The sequence below is a fragment of the Mixophyes fleayi genome, chromosome 1, assembly GCF_038048845.1.
Source record: "Mixophyes fleayi isolate aMixFle1 chromosome 1, aMixFle1.hap1, whole genome shotgun sequence".
NCBI lineage: Eukaryota > Metazoa > Chordata > Amphibia > Anura > Limnodynastidae > Mixophyes > Mixophyes fleayi.
This window is the reverse complement of record NC_134402.1, coordinates 448,927,738-448,948,818: the sequence shown is the minus strand read 5'-3', so window position 1 is coordinate 448,948,818 and position 21,081 is coordinate 448,927,738.

Genomic DNA, 21,081 nt, shown 5'->3' with positions numbered 1-21,081 from the left:
ACAACTTCTTCCTTTTTATGGTTCTTTATTGTCAGGATGGTAATAATGTTTTGACACCGTATACTTGCACAGCAATTATGTAGACCCTCAACGCTTACTATACATAGTCAGGCTCTCTGTCAAGATCAGCCAGCTAGCCCAGCATTGATCTCCCTGAACAATGAAACAAACAGGGTTTTATACCTGACACTCCTCCCACAGGCCTAGCTTGATGGACAGGTGACACACCCACCTTCTCTTTAAAAGGAAACTCCCATCCCTGGCTCTGTTTAGACTATCAGACCCACCCTGTCTGTTTGCTGAGAGAAAGCAGCTTTTAAATCATGTAAGTAAACCAATTTTAAACTACACATATGTTTTTACCTCGTTAAATCTCCACCTAGGTACATAACTGTGCCAATGTTTTACTCTACTTCCCTGCTTTCTCTGCATATTGACAGCTAAATGCCTCCTTTTGTTACAATATATATATATATATATATATATATATATATATATATTTATATGGGCAAAAGTATTTGGCCACACCAGTTAATTATTGAATTGAGGTGTTTCAATCAGATCTGTTGCCAGAGGTGTGTAAAATCAAGCACCTAGCCATGCAGTCTCCATTTGCACACATGTGTGATACAAAATGGATTGTTCTGAAGAGCTTAGTGACTTCAAGCATAGGACTGTAATTGGATGCCACCTTTGCAATAAGGGTTCGTGAGATTTCATCCCTGCTGGATATTCCACGGTCAACTGTAAGTGATATTATTAGAAAGTGGAAGCATTTAGGAAAAACATCAACTCGCCCACGATGCGGAAGACCGCGTAAAATCACAGAGCGGGTTCAACGACTGCTAATGCGCATAGTGCATAAAAGTCGTCAATGCTCTGCTAATTCTATAGCTGAAGAGTTCCGAACCCCCATTGGCATTAATGTAAGCAAAAAAGCTGTGATGTGGGAGCTTAATGAAATGAATTTCCATGCCGAGCAGCTGCATGCAAGCCTCACATCACAAAGACCAATGCCAAGTGTCAGATGGAGTGGTGTAAATCACACTGAGACTGGACCGTGGAGGTGTGGAAACATGTGCTGTGGAGTGATGAATCATGCTTCTCTGATTGGCAGTCAGATGGGCGAGTGTGGGTTTGGCGGATGCCGGGAGAACATTACCTGCCCGACTGCATTATGCCAACTGTGAAGTTTGGTGGAGGAGAGATACTGCTATGGGGCTGTTTTCCAGGGTTTGAGCTAGGCCCCTTATCTTCAGTGAAGGGAAATCTTAATGCTTCAGAATTCCAAGTCATTTTGGACAATGTTATGCTTCCAACTTTGTGGCAACAGTTTGGTGAGACCATTTTCTATTCCAACATGATTGTGCCCCAGTGCACAAAGCAAAGACTACAAAGACATGGTTTGATGAGTTCGGTGTGAAAGATCTTTACTGACCCGCACAGAGCCCTCAACCCCATTGAACACCTGCTAAAATGAAACGGATATTGCGAGCCAGGCCTTCTCGTCTAACATCAGTGCCTGACCTCATAAATGAAGGAACAACTCCATATCAAGGTATATTTATTTGAATACAATGTCATTAAAGTCCCTGTCGTACTGTGGCTTAGTGGTTAGCACTTCTGCTTCATAGCACTGGGGTCATGAGTTCAATTCCCTACCATGGCCTTATCTGTGTGGAGTTTGTATGTTCTCCCCGTGTTTGCGTGGGTTTCCTCAGGGTGCTCCAATTTTCCTCCCACACTCCAAAAACATACTGGAAGTTTGATTGGTTGCTATCAAATTGACCCTAGTCTGTATGTGTGTTAGGGAATTTAGACTTTAAGCTCCATTAGGGCAGGGACTGATGTGACTGAGTTCTCTGTATAGCGCTGAGGAATTAGTGGTGCTATATAAATAGCTGATGATGATGTCGGTGTAATGGTCAAGCGCCCGAATACTTTTCTCCATATAGTGTGTATGTGTGTACACGCACATATATATATATATATATATATATATATATATATATATATATATATATATATATTTATATATATATATATATATATATATATATATATATATTGTAACAAAAGGAGGCATTTAGCTGGCAATATGCAGAGAAAGCAGGGAAGTAGAGTAAAACATTGGCACAGTTATGTACCTAGGTGGAGATTAAACCAGGTAAAAACATATGTATAGTTTAAAATTGGTTTACTTACATGATTTAAAAGCTGCTTCCTCTCAGCAAACAGACAGGGTGGGTCTGATAGTCTAAACAGAGCCAGGGATGGGAGTTTCCTTTTAAAGAGAAGGTGGGTGTGTCACCTGTCCATCAAGCTAGGTCTGTGGGAGGAGTGTCAGGTATAAAACCCTGTTTGTTTCATTGTTCAGGGAGATCAACGCTGGGCTAGCTGGCTGATCTGGACAGAGAGCTGGACTATGTATAGTAAGCGTTGAGGGTCTCCATAATTGCTGTGCAAGTATACGGTGTCAAAACATTATTACTATCCTGACAATAAAGAACCATAAAAAGGAAGAAGTTGTACGCGTGTGCTTCTGCAGTAGCGGGCTCTTGCCACAATATATATATATAAATATATATTGTGGCAAGAGCCCGCTACTGCTGGTGCACACGCGAACAACTTCTTCTTTTTATGCAGCTTTATTGTCAGGATGGAAAAATGTATTTGACACCATATGAATTTTACAGCAATTATGGAGACCCTACACGCTAGTTGGACATAGACCAGCTCTCTAAGGACCAGCCAGCTTACCCAGCGTTGGTCTCCCTGAACAATGAAAACAAGCAAGCTTTTATACATGATACTCCTCCCCCAGCCTTAGCTTGATGGGCAGGTGACACACCCACCTTCCCTTTAAGAGGAAACTCCCATCAGTGGTTCTGTTTGCACTAACAGACACACTCTGTCTGTTTGCTGAGAGGAAGGAGCATGTGAGTTAACCAAACTTAAACTATTGTTTGTTACACATAAGTCTTTACCTGGTTTATCATTAATCTAGGTGCATACCTGCACCAATGTTTTACTCTACTTCCATGCTTTCTCTGCATATTGCCAGCTAAATTCCTCCCTTTGTTACAATATATATATATATATATATATACAAGTTAACCCGTGCATGATATTCATGCATTCTAGTCAAATCAAGCTACTTAAGGTGTTAAAAATGTTCTTGTCATGCATTTGGGGCCAGGCCAGGCCTCCTCAGGGGAAGAACGTTACTTCCCGACGTAAGCGCCCTTTTTTAACGTGGTTTTATCCACATGTCACCACCTCATCTTTCTTCTCCATCACCTCATCCTTCATCTTCATCGCCACATCCTTAATCTCCATCGTCTTACTGTTCTAAAACCTCTCGATACACGTTTCTGCTAAACACCTTATCACTGTGCTCAATCAGTCTTCCTTGAAGGGCAATATTCATAACCTGCACTTTCACATCACTGCTTCTCCGTACTCGTGAAAATACCCACACGGTCAAAAGTTTGAGCCCTCAACTGGTAAATTTAGCCTTTACTACCACTCCCACGGGGGGAAGGGGGGATGATGGAAGTTAACTGACTTCACTATTATAATTTTTTTGTCAAATAATGTCAGTATGCCAAATTTCAGGTCAATTGGATGAGCCCTTTCTGAGAAAATAGTTTTTTCCACACACACACACACACACTAACACACGCCGCTAGGCTTATATATATTCGATATATATATCTATTGCATATCCTATGTTTCTATGTGTCTAACAATTTACCTTGCACTAGTGGAGAGCCTGCTCTTATTGTTAGATATAGAGGCACACAGAAGCACCTATGACTATTTGAAAAATATAATACTTTTTTTTCCATTCTCTACTATACCAAAACAATAGTGTATGTGACAAAGGCCATTTTCACCAAGTCAATATTCACCAAATAATTCAATATGAACCAGGTTTTACAAATATATACAACAAATTCCCCAGCATGAAAAGGTAAAATGAAACCTCGCTTACCTCACTATAACCATTTTGCTGTGACTGTATACAGCACATCCCTTCTTTTATATACTTTATTCTTCATGTCTGACTCCTCTGTGGCCATCAATAAACCAGTCACTTGCTAAACGTGATCGCCGATAATTTCAAACACAATATTGCGTTTATAGATAATCTAGACAGAGTGAATATCAGTGCCATGATAAACTTAACTTAACTGGAAGTGGCTACACTGTCTTCAAGTATCATTGACATATGTGTGCCAGCTGAGAATGTTGGGCTGTCTTCAATTCCAGCTTTTGGACTCCAGACATACCAAAGTGTCACGGCTATGTATCCAGCAGCAAGCATGATACCAAAGAAAAATGGCAGTCACACAGCTAGTCTGAGTTGGTGGTTAACCACAAGACGGCACATGCAGCACCAAAGAATGAGAAAAGGATGGAGGTCTAGCTATTAAAATGGTAAAAGACAGTCATGGTTGCCAGCAGCTATCTTAAAATTCCTAGCATTGCTAATTTATCTTTTATGTTTCACCTTACAATAGCCACACACACACACACACACACACTCTGCCTACAATCAGATACAATTGTTTTTCCCCTACCATTTGTATCAATTATTCCCACCACCTCTAATATTGTAAGCCCATTTAGGCAGAGCCATCTTTACCTTCTGTTTCATGTATTTCTATGTTATTTACTTGTATTATGATTGTCTCAAATAAATAAAGGGTAATAAAAATGTAACACCCTATCTGGTTGTTATTCATACCCACAGTCACTGAATGTTAGGTCGGGTGTCTAGGACCCACAGGAGACACACCAAAAATGTTTCTAAGTGTTATGAGTCACGGAGGTGACCCAATTAACCGCAGCTCATTGATTACATTCGGGTCCTGTCCCAGCTGTCGACATGATGACCAAGACGTCACTTCCTCTGTGTCCCAGCCATCACCAAGGTACCAACCGGGACATTCTGTCAGTTAGCGCCGTGTTCCAGCATGAAGGGGCAGCTGGACGCGTGCACAAATTTTAAAAATGAATTAACAACATTTTGAGGCTGATTGTCCCATGTGTGTCTCCTTCTTATTTATTTTTCCCCCTATGTATATATGGCAGGGAGGGCTTACCTTCCCTATCGGTTATAGAGTTGTTTTTCACACTAGCTGACGTCCTCTCCCTGCACGAATACTTTGTCCATTTGCTGATTGATTCTTGTTGTGACCCCAGCCTTCTTTCTGGACCCTGCTTTTTCTCTGATTGTCCTCTCTTTTGGCTTTGTTATTTGAATCCCTTCTTGCTGTCAGCCCTGACGGTTTAGCTTGTCCCTGGTTACTCTGCCTGCTACAGAAACCTGACCCCGGACCGCTCCTGACCATCCGCTTCTATTTTGGCTACCGCCTTTTATCTATCTGCTATGGTATTGTATATAAGCTTCCACAACACTAAAAGTTAAGACCTGGGGGCATCCAAGTACCCCATAGCAGAAAGCTGCTATAGGCAAAGACCTCTGTCACCTGTTCTGGAAGCTCATGTAAATAGCCGTTAGCCATAACATTTAGCAACATAAGGCTTGTATGAGGTGACCAGAACCTATATGGTGAGAGTGCAACAGTCAGGGACCTGGGACAAATGGGAATGGATCCCAGGATCTAGATTGAATGGGGTCCCCAAGTCAAGAGGGCCACAAAAATGGTCCCCATGTCTACATAGGAAAGAACATGTAAAGATACCTTTAGTCAGAGAGTTCCTGCAAAGAGAGGCAGTTGTGGGACATTCAGGGGGCAGAGAAAACACTACAGAACAGTGCTATTGTGAAAGGGATTGTACCCTTGCAGCCACAGCTTAGACTAAGCCAGAGGAAGGGTGTCAAATGTGGAGCCTTTGCATGCTAGAAGCATGAGAGTAAACAGCTTAAGTGTGCCTGCAGGTGGAGAGCAGGGGGAGGCTGGCATATGACCTGAAAAAGGATGTGTGGAACCACTATGCTCAGGCTAACCATGATAAGTACTGTGACTTTTTATAATGATTACAGCAACCATTTAAGATCTGTGCAGGAGTGAGAATGGAATTGTACATATTTACTTTAGCATTAGCTGCAACTCAAGTATCATGCTGCAGTGAAGTGGAGTGTAGAGAAAGAGTTATATTTTATAGAGATGGTCTGGCACTTCATTTATTGATATTTGTTTGCACTGCACAGTAAGACATCACACCTGCATCCCAACACCTTCAAAGAGAGTTTTATTGAAAAAACCTGCATGACATGTACGGGGATCCTCTGGTCATTTACATCTATGCCCACGAGTTAGCCACGGCGTAGAGAAGGAGGTGCACTGACTAACCTGTGTACCCCAGGACCACACACTGTCAGAGGGCTACAATAATAACTATGACAATAATAATAATAATAATAATCATAATAATAATAATAATAATAATAATAATAATAATATTAATAATGATAATAATAGCATTATATATTCACACATGTCTGCTGTTAGGTGTTGTGCAATGAGGACATATCTCTTCTGCGCTGAGCAACTGACCAATAACTGAGCAGTGCTTTTCAAGTCCCAAATAACTTGCAATAAAGTTGGCATGGTAGCACACTGAGGCCATGGGTTCTAGTCTGACCAGGGCTCTATCTGTGTGGAGTTTTTATATTCACCATGTGTACATATACATTTAACCTTGGTGTTTAGGTTTCCTCCCACTGATTAAAAAAATGTGTAGGTTAAATGGCTTCTCATGGTTTGTAGAGTAGAAAATGTAGACTGAGAGCTGCTAGGTAGCAGAGACCAGCGCCGGCATCATGGGGGTACGGGGGGTACTGTTGTACCGGGCCCGGGCTCACCAGGGGGCCCGGTACAACAGCTCAGCACAGACTTACCTGGGGCCCGCCGCTGGTCTCCGCTATTCTGTCTTCAGCCTGGCTGTCACCGTGACAGCAAGGCACCAGGATCCGATCGCAGGGGTGGAGGATTCATTCCCCCTGCGATCATGTGCTCTGCCTGTGACAGATCACATGATCACAGGGGGAATGATTCCTCCACCCCTGCGATCGGATCCTGGTGCCTGGCTGTCACGGTGGCAGCCAGGCTGAAGACAGAATAGCGGAGACCAGCGGCGGGCCCCAGGTAAGTATGTGTTGCTCATGGAGGGGGGGGGGGGGGGCGCTCATGGGGGGGGCCCGGGCAGCACGGGGGCCCATACTGGGCCCGATTTTTTCTGAAGGCGGCCCTGGCAGGGACTGATGTGAGGAAGCCAGGAGGAAGCCAGAGTGGCACAGAAGCCTGTAGTCAGACTTAAGCTCGGTTAGCATACCAAGCAGTTAATAAGAAGTAAGTGGGGACAGCACATAAATTGGGTAGTCCGATAACATGAGTTATATGCAGTAACAGAGAATAGGTTCAGATAACAATAAAAGATCAATCAAAGGCTTATTGAGGGAGTTCCTGCTTATCGTCCCAATAAGGAAACAAGTACCAAGATGGACTCTTCAGACATAATACTGGATATCTTGTTTAAGTGACAACCTCGAGTGGCTGCAAGTGGAATTGTCAAATAATATTCCTAACAGTCATGTTTCCTGTTTTGGGTATGTTTTGTTTACTTAAGTACTATTGTAGAACTTCATGTTCCAGTGGGCCGCTGGCAGCCATGAACTTACTTAGACAGACTTTCACTTCCAAAAAAGTTCTTCATCTATTTTTATTGATAAGTAATGCCATGACACCCACCTCCAAGGAGCTTCATGAAGTGCCTCAGCACTATTCAGCATGGCAATTGTTTTCCCAGGTGGAGGGCATACATTTTTTGTAAGCCTTATTGCCCTATTAAATTCTGCCCCATGCTGACCAGGATGAGACTGGTTTGACATTACAACAGGGGAACCCCACTCTCATTTAATGGTAACCACTCCAGGGTATAACACTGGTTACTTATTTTTAACCTAAATATCTGTGCTAATGCACACCAGTGCTGTATATGTATATGTATATGTATATGTACACCAGTACTGTACTCTACTTACACTTGATAATCCTCACTCTAGGCCTGAATCATTAAGAAGAGCAAAGCATAACAAAGGAGTAACTTTGCACCTGGGCAAAACCATGTTGCAGATTTATAGTTGGGATAGGGCATATCCTATATCAACTTTGAATTTCAGTGCAAAATAAAGCTATCAAATATTTGTGCGCTACATGAAATAACAGTCAGCATTTAACTAGGGATGTGCACCGGCGACTTTTGAGGTCTCGTGTTTTGTGTTTTGGATCCGGATTTTCATTATTTTTGGGGTTCGGATTTGTCTTGCAAAACAATTGACGAAAGGTCTCGGTTCGGATTTAAGGTTTTGGATTCGGATTTTTTTTGGAAAAAACATAAAAAGTTTAAAAATCAAGTTTTTGGGCTTATTTTCACTCCTATGCTATTAGTAACCTCAATAACATTCAATAACAAGCATTTCCACTAATTTACAGTGTATTCTGAACACCTCACAATATAGTTATTAGTCCAAAACGTTGCAACGAGGTATCTTTCTGGACTGCGTAGAGGAGTGGGTCACCACAATATATATAATAAGAAAACCATCAACTTGTATGATTCGCACCAATAAATGTACCTGGACTGCGTAGAGGAGTGGGTCACCACAATATATATTAAAAACCCTGAACTTGTATGATTCGCACCAATAAATGTACCTGGACTGCGTAGAGGAGTGGGTCACCACAATATATATTAAAAACCCTGAACTTGTATGATTCGCACCAATAAATGTACCTGGACTGCGTAGAGGAGTGGGTCACCACAATATATATTAAAAACCCTGAACTTTTATGATTCGCACCAATAAATGTACCTGGACTGCGTAGAGGAGTGGGTCACCACAATATATATTAAAAACCCTGAACTTTTATGATTCGCACCCCGCTGGACTCCACAACCACAGGTCCCTCTGTAGTATCTGGAGGGCAGTGCTGTACTTCATTGAGGAATTGATTATTCATTTTTATAAACATCATTTTTTCAACGTTATGAGGAAGCAACCTCCTTCGCCGCTCACTGACCAGGTTCCCCGCTGCACTAAAAACTCTTTCCGAGTACACACTGGAGGTGGGACAACTCAGGTAAAATAGAGCCAGTTTGTACAGGGGCTTCCAAACTGCCTTTTTTTCCTGCCAGTAACAATATGGACTGTCTGACATGTCTACTTGGATGGTGTCAGCAAAGTAATCATCCACAATTTTTTCTATTGTGACAGCATCCAATGCAGCGAGAGTAGACATGTCTGCAATGGTTGGCAGGTCCTTCAGTCCGGACCAGATGTTATCAGAATCCCCGCCAGTGCCTCTTTTGGGAAAACTGAGCTTTTTCCTCGCAGCCATAGATGTGGAAGAAAATGAGGGTGGAGCTGTTGGCATGTCACGGTCCTCTTCAGAGGACAATCTCCTGACCAGCAGGTCTTTGCACCGCTGTAGACTTGTGTCCGCCGGAAACAGAGACACAACATACGCTTTAAACCGAGGATCGAGCACGGTGGCCAGAATGTATTCCTCTGACTTTAAAAGAGTGACCACCCTCGGATCCTGGCAAAGCGTACGAAGGGCTACATCCACAAGAGCTACATGCTTGGTGTAATCGCAATGGCTTACCAGCTCCTCCCTCACTTTCTCCAGCTGCTTCTGCAACAGCCTGATCAGGGGAATGACCTGACTCAAGCTGGCAGTGTCGGAACTGACTTCTCGTGTGGCAAGTTCAAATGGCTGCAGAACCTTGCACAACACGGAAATCAGTCTCCACTGCGCTTGACTGAGGCGCATCCCCACTCCTTTGCCTATGTCGTAGGTGGCTGTGTAGGCCTGAATGGCCTTTTGCTGCTCCTCCATCCTCTGCAGCATATAGAGGGTGGAGTTCCAGCGCGTCACAACCTCTTGTTTGAGGTGATGGCAGGGCAGGTTCATGCTTTTTTGATGTGCCTCTAGTCTGCGGTAGGCACTGGCTGAATGCCGAAAGTGTCCAGCAATTTTGCGCGCCACCGCAAGCATCTCCTGCACACCCCTGTCACTCTTGAGGTAATGCTGCACCACCAAATTAATGGTGTGGGCAAAACATGGGACGTGCTGGAAATTGCCCATATTAATGCCCGCACAATGTTACTGGCATTGTCTGACACCACAAATCCCCATGAGAGTCTAAGTGGGGTAAGCCACTGGGAGATAATTTCCCTCATTTTCTCTAATATGTTTTCAGCGTTGTGCCTCTTATTAAAGCCTGTAATACACAATGTTGCCTGCCTTTGCACGAGCAGCCATTTTGTAGTTGCTGCTACTGATGCAGCTGTTGCTGTTGCTGCGGAAGGGGATGCATCTACCCAGTGGGCTGTCACAATCATATAGTCCTTCGTTTGCCCAGAACCACTTGTCCACATGTCCGTGGTTAAGTGGACAGTGGGTACAACCGCATTTTTTAGAGCACTGAGGACACTTGATCGTACTTCTCTGTACATTTTTGGTATCGCCTGCCTAGTGAAGTGGAATCTCGACGGGATTTGGTACCGGGGACACAATACCTCCATCAACCCTCTAAATCCCACTCCACTGATGGCGGACACCGGGAGCACGTCTAACACCAACATTGCAGTTACAGCCGCAGTTATACGCTTTGCAATAGGGTGACTACTATCGTATTTTGTGGTCATGGCAAACGACTGTTGGACGGTCAATTGTTTTGTGAAAGACTTAGCGGTCTTACGACTTCCCCTCTGGGAAGATGACCGACTAACAGCAGCAACAGCAGCAGTGGCAGTAGTAAGCGTACCGCTGCAGGATTCCTCGGATGAATCCCGTATTGAGGAGGACTCAGTCTGGCTGCTGACTTGGGCTGCAGGACTGAATCTGATGGAGATTGTGGAGGAAGTTGACGAGGAGGGTGTTGCTGGTGTGTATCCAACTGGACCACGGGATTTAGGTGTCCCTGTACCGATGAGGGTCCTAGCCCCAGTTCCTGAACTAACCACTGAACTATGAAGGTTATTCAGGTGACGTATAAGGGAGGATGTTCCTAGGTGGGCAAGATCCTTACCCCTGCTTATTTGAGCTTTACATAAGCTACATATGGCCATACATTGGTTGTCTGGATTTGGATAAAAATAACTCCAGACCGAAGAGGTGCATTTTTTGGTCTTCTGACCAGGCATGACGATGGGCTTTTTCATCCCATGGACATCAGCTGTTTCCCCCCCTGGTGCCTCATTTACAATAACCACATCACCATCCTCATCATCAAGTTCCTCCACAGCGCCAGCTACATCATCAATAGCCTCCTCCCGAGCCACCTCTTCCCGTACAGTGATGGGAAGGTCAGGCTTGACAACCACCAACATCCTTGGACTCGCCTTGTGGATTTGTGATAATTTCTCTTTAGAAGGCAGAGTTGTTTGCTGTTTTGTTGCTGACAGCATAACACTCTTCAATTTTTTGTAGGGGGGGGAGGAGGAGGAGGGCTAAGATCCGTGGGTGAAGCTGAACCACTAGTCATGAACACGGGCCAGGGCCTAAGCCGTTCCTTGCCACTCCGTGTCGTAAATGGCATATTGGCAACTTTACGTTTCTCCTCAGATGATTTTAAGTTTCTCTTTTTGCTACTTTTTCTTAACTTGGGCTTTTTGGATTTTACATGCCCGGTACTACGAGATTGGGCATCGGGCTTGGAAGACGACGTTGATGGCATTTCATCGTCTATGTCATGACTAGTGGCAGCAGCTTCAGCATTAGGAGGAAGTGGGTCTTGATCTTTCCCTACTTTATCCTCCAAATTTTTGCTCTCCATTATATGTAGCACAAGATACTGCAGAATGTGTGAACTTGGTAATATTGCAGTACCAATGGACTTATACTGCTGGATTGGTTTTGCAAATTTGGTTATAATTATATATTTTTTTTTTAATTTTTAATTTTTTATTTTTTTTTACTTTTTTTTTATTTTTTAAAAACTTGGGAATAATGGGGAAATAACTATGCCCTTAGAAGCACAGAGCACAGGACACAGCACCACTGGACTGAACAGGACACGGCACAGGACCCAGCAGCACTACGGAACTCAGCAGGACAGAGCACAGGACACAGCACCACTGGACTGATACTGCTGAATGTGTGAACTTGGTAATATTGCAGTACCAATGGGCTTATACTGCAGGATTGGTTGTGCAAATTTTGTGGTAATTAAAAAAAATTAAATTAGTTTTTGGTATTTTTTTAAATAACTTTTTTTTATTTTTTTAAACACAGGGGAATATTGGGGAAATAACTATGCCCTTAGAAGCACAGAGCACAGGACACAGCACCACTGGACTGAACAGGACACAGCACAGGACCCAGCAGCACCACTGACCTCAGAAGGACAGAGCGCAGCACACAGCACCACTGGACTGATACTGCAGAACACAGCACAGCACAGCACAGCACAGCACAGAACTAAACAGCACAGCACAGAACTAAACAGCACAGCACGAGATCTACCAGGACAGAGGACCACCTAACACACCCTCCCTCTACCCTGATCAATGCCCGAGTGAAGATGGCGGCGACTAGCGGGGAATTTATAGGATCCGAGTATCGCGAGATCCGACAACGGGATTATGAGTCAGAGCCTCAGTTTCAGATTTGAATTTGGCGCCAATACCCGGATCTGTCTCGGATCCGACTCGGATCGGCAACGTTCGGGTGGGCTCGGATTTCAGAAATCCGAGTGCGCTCATCTCTACATTTAACTAAATAAATAAAGTAATTTGCGCCACTTGCCTTGTAACATGCTTTGCCCAGGAGCAAACTTACTCTTTTTTTTGCTGTGCTCTCCTTAATAACTCAGGCCCTCTGCTTTTCCAGGCATAGAGGTGCAAAGCTACTGAAAATGTAACATCCACCCACATTTTACTGAGCATGCTCAGTGCAGCCATGTGGGGTTTTGTGGCCTGCAGTTTGGCTTACATCCAAATATCGGTCAAATCCAAATTCTGTGAAATACATAAAATCGCTATGTGCATTATAAACAGCTTTTTTATGCAGTTAAAATGTCTTGTTAAACCTTTTTTTTTATTTAAATAATTAATAAAAGATTTATAAATCAATTTGTAGAAACAAGAACCATTAGCCCAATATCACAAATCATCCTGCAAAGACAATGGTTTAATTTATCTCGTATATTCACTGGAACACTGTGTTTGAGAATTCATTGACACAATTCCACAATGAAAAGAAGATATTTCATTGTGCAGCTGAAGAAAGCTATAGATGCATGGATAAGTAATGTGATTACAAATTCTGTGGGTTATTCAGAGCGAGAGGAACTCTAGGGAATTGGGAATGTGAAGGTTCTAAAGGTCATTTAGTGAAAGGGATATATTTAAATATACCAAAACAACTTGAAAGAGATTGTGAGCACAAATACCAATACAATACAATCCCATTACTTACTGCTCACATATAATGCCAGACTCTAGTTAAAAGACATTAGCTCCAGTGATTATTTTAAATATTTAAAGGAAGCTTTTAAAAGCGCTGTGATTTCCTGGTAAATGGAGAAATGGAAAGACAAAATAAATGTGTTTGGTCTTATCAAGCATCAATCTCTATGTGGATATGTAAAAGGACAAATCTGGTGTAATTTTATATTGCAAGTAATGCCATTAGTGGTTAAGAATTTGCTGTAATAACTTAAAAATGGAACAATGTCTGCAGAAAAAGTTCCAAATACAATTATACCTATAAAAACTAAAATAACATTTACTGAAGATAAGTAACAAGCTGGATCTGTTGGATCTACAGTTTGATTTAATAACTAACTTTATTTCATATAGTACTGCATTTGATATCACAATCATCCTGATTCAGTGTAACAGGATCCTCATTACTCTGTTCTTTTGGGGCATAATACTCCTTTCCTCTGTATAACTCTCAGTCTGTGGGTTCCCGCTGCCTCCATTCCTTTCCTCGCATCACTTCTCAGTGCTGCTGGGGGACCCTTCTCCTTTCACTATGTAAGTGTCAGTCTGTGACTTCCTTCATGCCTCTACTATCCTCACAACATAACACTTTGTCTGTTACATGTAGTTCTGCCCTCACTTACTCTATTACAAGAGGGGACAGGACACTGCCTCCCACAAGATCAGCACACTCATCTTCTGAAATACTCTGTTGGGGGGATACTGTTCCTTTTCTTTGTAGAACCCTCAATCTCTGGCTTCCTGTTGCCTTCATTCCTCTCCTCGCACCACTAGTCAGTGCTGCTGGAGGACCCTGCTCCTTCCACTATGTAACTCTCAGTCTGTGACTTCCTTCTTGCCTCTATAATCCTCACATCATAACACTGTCTCTGTTACATGTTGTCCTGCCCTTACTTACACTTTTGTCACTGCCTCCCACAAGCACACTCATCTTCTGAAATACTATCCTAAAGATTGTCCTATGACCGTATGTTTAAAAACTGGGTATAGCTAGAAGAGTAGATTACGGTGTCAAGAGCTGAGACTTATAGTTCCACAACAGTTGAAGAGACACAATTGGTCGAAATCTAGGCTAAAGTAACAAAAATATATATAAATACATATATGAAAGGAATAAGGTCTCCAAATTACTTACAGTTTTTCATTTTCTGCAACCTAAACAGCCCCTCCACCTAAAAAAAAAAATCTCTTTTTTTGATCCATTTGAATCTCGAGGGCATTAGTAGAAGAAAGGAAAAATTTAAACAAATACAAAATTATCTTCCCTGATCTCTGATTGGCTGAAAACTTCAATCAATTAGGTAGTGGTAGGACAAAATATTTCTACCTCTCACTTTGAGAAATTTTTGCATTTCGTGAATCACTTAATAAATTGCTAAAACAAGAAACGTGAACCTTTCAAGTGCTAAGACCACATACATAGCAGCCTGACCAAGTACCACCACACTCCAAAATTCAATACAAGCTTATATAGAATTGATCTATGGTGCGTAAGAAATATGTATGTCAATATTGGTAAAGAAATAAATATAAACAGCTGTAACCAATGATAAAGTTTTTGATGTATCAAAAAAGTCAAAATGCAAAAATAGTTTCTCAATTACAGTAGTATTATAGAGGAATGTGTGTTAGATCTAGCACTCATGGATACCCTCTTTAGACTTTTCTCAGGATTCTGTGAGTGTCCGAGTTGTTCTTGAGCCTCAGTATTATCCTCAGGCACTAATTGGTTGTTTTGGAGGTGACAGTAACAGACCTACACTCAACCTTGTTGGGTACTCTGTTTTGCAATGTCCATTCTAGAACGTGTACCAGTAACAGCAGTAGCGGGACCCCTTCTAGCAAAAAGTGGACATAGTCTGAGCCTTGTCTTGCCACTGAGGATGGTATATGGAATGTTAGTTATTTTCCTTTATTTGGATAAATTAGCACATTTATCAGAAACTTCCCTCTAAATCCTCCTCCTTACATCACAAGCTGATAATTCCTTTGAGATTGAATTTGACAAATAGTGTTTGAATTTTGAGGACTCTTTCTTTTACTTTTTCCTGCATTGCCTTTTTACTAGTAGAGTTCTGTACTGTTGAGTGAGACTGTAAAGTTTCCAAAAGGATTAATGCTACTTGAACAAGTTGGAGCCATTAGGAGCTGCCTGCCACTACACCAAGAGAACTCCCAATGAGATAGGGAAAGGAGGAAATGTCATCTTACAATTCTTATGACACTGCTCCACAATATACTTCTAATTTAGATATCTTTATCCTTATTTCTTAGCAAACTCATTTTATATTTATTTGGGGGGTTGTGCTGCTCAGAGTCATAGAAATAACACCCTGTTTTTTAGGGGGTACTACTGCTGACACTCAAGCACAAACATCCTATTTTTGGCTCGCTTAATAAAGATGTCATTGCCTGCCTCTCACAATATTTTCTTTGAGTACAAAAGCGAAAAAACTTTAGCTTTTACAAGCAATAAATATATTATTTTTATTGGGGGGGGGGGGGGGGGTAATTTCTGCCGATAATGAAGAACAACACTCTGGTTTTTGCCCGCTTAATCAAGATGTCACCTACTACCAGTGCCAGAATAACTTTGAGTACAAAATAGAAAAAAACTTAGATTAAATAGATTTTACAAGAAAGAAATATATATTTTTTGGGGGGTACTGCTATACTGCTGTTAATACTCAAACACAACAACCGTTTTTGGCTTTCTTAATGAAGAGGTCACTGAGACTGCCCCTCACCAAAATTATAATTACTTTGACTGGGAAAGAGAAAAGAGTTTAGAAGAAATAAATATATTTGTTTTTTTTGGATGCTGCTCACAATCAAACCCTGTTTTTTTGCCTGATTTATAAAGATGTCACTAAAACTGACCGTCGCAAGAAAGCTTCCTCCACTAAAATAACTTTGGATTTTAAATGTAATAAATATATTTGTGTTTTGGGGTGTGCTGCTCAGAGTCATATAGCAACAACATTCTGTTTTCCTCCACTAAAAAGAATGAGGGAAATACTAGTTCTGAATGATGTCCCACTAAGTAGAAATGCTAGTTCAGAATGATATCTATATATTGTACTATATAATAATATATATATATATATATATATATATATATATATATATATATATATATATACATGTGTATAGATATAGATAATATTAGGGGTGTGCACCGGCCCCTTTTAGTGTTTTGGGTTTTGGGTTCTGATTAGCTTGAGGTTTTGGGTTCTGATTTGTTTTGCCAAAACACCCGATGAAAAGTTTTGGTTCTGATTTAGGGTTTTGGGTTCTGATTTATTTTTAAAAAAGCATAAAAAGTGCTAAAATCCATTTTTTTTTTGTTTTTTTTTCACTCCTACGCTATTATTAACCTCAATAACATTCAATAATAATCAATTCCACTAATTTCCAGTCTATTCTGAACACTTCACACCTCACAATATTGTTTTTAGGCCAAAAGGTTGCACCGAGGTAGCTGGATGTCTAAGCTAAGCGACACAAGTGGGCGGCACAAACACGTGGCCCATCGTAGGTGGCTGTGTAGGCTTGAATGGCCTTTTCTGCTCCTCCATCCTCTGCAGCATGTAGAGGGTGGAGTTCAAGCGCGTCACTACCTCTTGTTTTTGTTGATGGCAGGGCAGGTTCATGCTTTTTTGATGTAGCAGGAATAGTGAACGTAATTTAATATCTGATACTAATATTTCTGCACTGCAGGAATAGTGAACGTAGTTTAATATCTGATACTAAGATTTCTGGACTGCGTAGTGGAGTGGCCCCGGTACCCAATTTGGTACCGGGGCCACAATACCTCCTTCAACTTGTCTAAATTCCACTGCACAGATGGCTGCTTCTCCATCCTCTGCAGCATATAGAGGGTGGAGTTCAAGCGCGTCACTACCTCTTGTTTTTGTTGATGGCAGGGCATGTTCATGCTTTTTTGATGTAGCAGGAACAGTGAACGTAGTTTAATATCTGATACTAATATTTCTGCACTGCATAAACAGTGAATGTAGTTTAATATCTGATACTAAGATTTCTGGACTGCGTAGTGGAGTAGATTGCAGTATTAATGTTTCTGGACTGCAAGAACAGTGAACAATTTTTTATAGATTGCAGTACTATGTTTATGGACTGCAAGAACAGTGAACAATTTTTTATAGATTGCAGTACTAATGTTTCTGTACTGCAAGAATATATAGCACTAGAATTTATTTTATACTTTTTAAATTATTTTTTTATATTTTTTCAAAATTATTTTTGTATAATTTTTTTTTTATTTAATACTTTTAAAATAACTATGCACTTAGCAGAACAAAACACAGGACAAAAGCACCACTGTACTCAGCAGCACACAGCACAGGACAAAAGCACCACTGGACTCAGCAAGGACAGAGCACTGGACTGATGCACCACTGGACTCAGCAAGGACAGAGCACTGGACACAAGCATAAAGCACCACTGGACTCAGCAAGGACAGAGCACTGGTCACAAGCATAAAGCACCACTGGACTCAGCAAGGACAGAACACCACTACCCTACACACCCTCCCTCTTCCCTGATGTCAGGCAAAATGAAGATGGCGGCCGCAAGGTGAGAATTTATGACATCCGAGTCTCCCGAGATCCGATGCGAGACTTGGATGTCATAGCCTCATTTCGGATTCCTTTGTACCCGAACAGTGCTCGGATCCCGTCGGATCCGCACTGTTCGGGTGGGCTCGGATTAGCGGAATCCGAGCTCGCTCATCCTTAGATAATATATATATATATATATATATATATATATGAGAATATACAACAATAAACAAAATGGCGGTCACAACAGTATTGTATGAGTATAGTATGCTAAAAATGTCCACAAAAACACCTCTTCCATGTATGGAGGCAGCCTTCCTTAAAATGGTGGGTAAGTCCAGATTAAATAGATAGGTATAATACAGGAATCGGTGCACAATGGTGTGACAATGTTGGATAATAAACCAAAGTTGAGTGGATATATGTATAAATCAATGTAAAAGAGTCTCTCAAGTTCCTGGATAGTCCTCTTGGACCTATATCAAAAGTTCAGTCTTGTATGCATAGAAAAGACAGAAAAACAGAAAAATCAGAGAACTAATGTGTGTTAGTGATAGCCCATCACCATATGTAAACACACCAGAAAGTTAATAAATAGCTTATCTGCATAAATTGTTCTTATTCAGAAGCAGGAAACCGCTTATCTGTATAACCGCTTTTCAATAAAATATAACCAGCATTCCAGGTATCACGATTTTTCTCCGAAAACCAGCATAGTCAGCACATCTGTATGTCTGCTCCTCAGTCATACACTAGTTACACCATCTCTCCTCCACTCATCAGATATGGGGAAACAAGATAATGTACCATATGGTGTAGTATTTCAAAATAACGGTTATTTAATCAGCAAATCATATAAAATGCGCACTCACAATAAATCAATAAAAAACAAGCTTATCTGTAATACAGGTTACAATGTTTGCTGTTAAGCCAGCCCCTCGAGTGCACACAAGAAATTCCCATATATATATATATATATATATATATATATATATATATATACTATACACATACACAGTAGCCAATATTCAAAACAGTGCTCTGACAGGCTGACACCCGATTGTTCCGCAAACCATGCTAGCTGTCTGATCGCTACAAAAATGAACAGCATTAAAAATAATCACAGCTACTATCGTGTTTTGTTCATACTTAGGCCCTCAAATATCGGTTATGTTGGAATTTTCTGAGTTCAAACCACTCATGGTTCTGTAAGTAAAATTAGGACAACATGAGTAAATAATAAATAATTATTAAGTGCTGCTACCTTAGTATATACTTGCACAAAATCTTCTTTCTTTCTTGCCCCGCCAGAGCCCCATATGAAGAATGTAGGCAGCCAATCTGGAATGGTCTCTTACACCATTCAACCAATCACAATGAGATGCAATAATTAGTATAACACTGTAATATGCAATACTGCTGGTCCAAGCAATCCCTGGCAGCCATTAACAGCTTGGGCATGTTAGTGCTTAAAGGACTACAAGTGCCAACATACTCATGGCTGTCAGAAAACACTGTTTGAATCTGCATATGGATGTATACTTAGTAAAATTAGTATTTTACGCAAAAAAGAAAAAAAAGACTCTACATGAGTCCCGTTGTGAGCAGGACAGCCAAAATTGTAATGAACTATGTGCATTTTCCATAAAAGCATAAATTTGGTAAACCGCAGTTGTCGCGGTGAATGCAGTAGGTCTTTACACCAGAAACATGAAGACATGTAAACAAAAAAAGTTTAGTGATATAAAAAGATATTTAAAAGAGAAAATCAGGAGGGAGCAGAAATAAACTTCTTTCACCGGAGGAGAGTCTCCAAAAGTAATAATTATGCATCAGCTCCACTATTTCTGCTGTCACATCCATCTTGGATACTGACACCTGCCTGCCTGACAAACAGTTTGTTTTTTTTCCTTTCATCTCACTGGTTTTGAACTCAACTGTCTGAAACCGGTAAAAACATTTCTGTGGGATTTCCAATATAGATTCTATACTTATTATTAAAATATAGGAGAATTACATTGTGGTGATATTTTTCTCCTGATAGGTTCTGTGATAAGGAAATATACCTGTAAAAAGATTTAGATCTATTTTTGCACATCACAATTGAGTAGATCTCCTTCTAAAGGTTATTTATGAACTTCATAGAATTCGAATGAGCAGGACATTATTCCACCAAATCCACCTATTTGACCACTGTACACAGACATAGGTACACATCCTCTTTTGGGAAGAACCTTTATGCAAAACCTTTACACCTGATTCAGAATTAAACATAAAATTGCAAATTTTATATACAATACTGTGCAAAAGTTTTAGGCAGGTTTGGAAAATATACTGCAAATTAAGAATTCTTTCTAAAATAGGAGTGTTAATAGTTTATTTTTATCAATCAACAGAATGCAAAGTAAATGAACAGAAGAAAAATCTAAATCAAATCAATATTTGGTGTGACCACCCTTTGCCTTCAAAACAGCATCAATGCATCAATTATTCTAGGTACACTTGTACACAGTTTTTGAAGGAGCTCAGCAGGGAGGTTGTTCCAACCATCTTGGAGAACTATCCTTAGATCTTCTGTGAATGTAGGCTCACTCAAATCCTTCATGGAGTCCCAGACAGACTTGATGATGTTAAGTATCATGCTGCAATTTTTTTAAGCAATTTAAAATGGCTGCAAACCGCAAGATATAACCAGATCCCAAATCGCCATATGTATTAAGTAGCGATTTTTAGCCTGAAATACCAAATTACTGTTCATCGCGCACGATTTGCTGTGATTTAAACTCGTCTGTGTTTAGTGCAAAATCACGTTTTTTTTGGGTGAATGTTTTTTGCACATGACAAATATATTAATATCAAACATTTCACATTTTTGTACACGCAGCCTCCACCCAAAAACAGTCACCCCCAGCGCCTGCAGTCGATACCCAGGAGGAGGATGACTCCTTAGATGGTAAATCCACCTATGTTGTAGTGAGAGGGGATGCTATTAATCATTTGTCTGTAATAAAA